General features: G+C 37.4%; 1 pseudogene; it reads left to right on the top strand.

Moving 5' to 3' along the window:
- Positions 1–228: 228 nt before the first annotated feature.
- On the top strand, positions 229–1,299 carry LOC133288304 (uncharacterized; annotated as a pseudogene).
- The last annotated feature ends 425 nt before the right edge of the window (positions 1,300–1,724 follow it).

Raw genomic sequence — 1,724 nt, 5'->3', positions numbered from 1 at the left:
GGGAAGGGTGTACTTGAACCAGAGTGGAGCTTCAGTGTGCGGATTTATTATTAGTTTTGTAGACCTGTTGGCTTTTTCAGGATGGGCAAGGGCAAGGGTTGTGCGAAGTTTGGAAGAATGGGGCCATCTATGAGTGCTTATGAATTTTCCTTGATGTTGTCTCCTGTTGTTTCTTTTTGGGACTGCATAGTTCGCAAAATGAGGTACTCCTACAGACCTGAGTGGGTGTAGTGGTTGGAACGTATTATTAGTAATATTCTTGATACTTCAACTAATTAGGATATATTAGCATAACAGTTTATGGAACGAGGGAAAAAAATTATAGAAAAATGTATACAACTCTAAAGAAATTCTCTTGAAGGATAGGAGTTCGGAAAAATCATTTTAGGTATTTATATAGATAGTAAGTTCTATGGAAAACATGGCGTGTAATAAAGGGCAACATGTGAGGAAGGCAAAGAAGAAGCAAGTCAAAGATGAATTGGATCGTCTTAAACAGGCTGAAAAGAAAAAGAGGCGCTTGGAAAAAGCTCTAGCCACTTCTGCTGCCATCATTTCTGAACTGGAAAAAAAGAAGCAGAAAAAGAAGGAAGAACAACAAAGACTTGATGAAGAGGGTGCTGCAATTGCTGAAGCCGTCGCTCTGCATGTTCTACTTGGTGAAGACTCGGATGATTCATGTAAGGTTGTTATAAATGACAGTGGATGCAAGACCTGGAATTGTGATCATAATCTTGACTTCTTCATGGGTGGAAAAAGAGCTTGCTTTCCTCATCTAGATGGTGGCACATGGTCTGTTACTGCTGAAAATGGCAATTGGTCTTTCTCATCTGGGTCTTTTGGAAACAATGTGCACGAATCACTATACGAAGAAGGATGGGGTAGTGCTGGATTCTCTGCTGATCTTATAGCAGCACAAGCAGTTAGATCACTTCAGATTGCAGAGAACGCAGATGAAGATAGGATTCTCTTTTAATGGAATGCTGAAATGATAGATTAATTTTTTGTGTCTTTGCTGGTGACTGGGTGAAGTCTTTTCTTATTTTACTGAAGGTTGTCATCTGTATATAATTATATATCATGAGTCATGTGCTTGTCAAACACATTCTGCTTCTGCTGTGATTGAACATGTTGCAGTGTCACCATGTTTTATCCTGATTTTCTTTAACTGCATGCGAGGCTGCTAATTTTCTATGTGGAGTGACTTTCATACTCGAGTGTTGTAGAGATTTATACTTTTTGGAGCTGATTATCAATAATATAAATGCACGAGTGGACTCCTAATTTATATACTTGCATTGTTGCTTCTTGGATTACATCTCATAAATAGGTGGTTTTGCAATTTTGTTAATCTAAGCTGCTGCTTTTTTTTCAACGACTAAACGTTGAAGTTTATGTAACTTGCCTTTTTCTGCCGTCTTGTTAATTCATGTTTTATAAATGCCCAATAAATAAATGGGGTTTGTTGCATTTTCTGTGCTGCTCTTTGTGTCTTGCACGGTGTCCTTTTTCGTGATGAAGTTTGTAGATGGAAAAGTGCTTTTTTAAAAATGAATTAGCGAACAGTTCATTATATGTTGGATTCTCACTTTTGGAACATCTGTAGTTGTCTTTGTGCTTTAACCCAAATCAGTTGGACAATTAAACAATTGATTGACTCTTCTCAGCAACTAGTATTTAAAAACAAAAACACGAAGGATGGGTGTATACAGATTAATTATATC

The sequence above is a fragment of the Gastrolobium bilobum genome, unplaced genomic scaffold (genome assembly GCF_033153095.1).
Source record: "Gastrolobium bilobum isolate Gb01-03AN ecotype WA unplaced genomic scaffold, APGP_CSIRO_Gbil_v1 utg2831, whole genome shotgun sequence".
In the NCBI taxonomy this organism is placed as follows: Eukaryota; Viridiplantae; Streptophyta; class Magnoliopsida; order Fabales; family Fabaceae; genus Gastrolobium; species Gastrolobium bilobum.
This window is presented reverse-complemented; position numbering and strand designations above follow the sequence as displayed.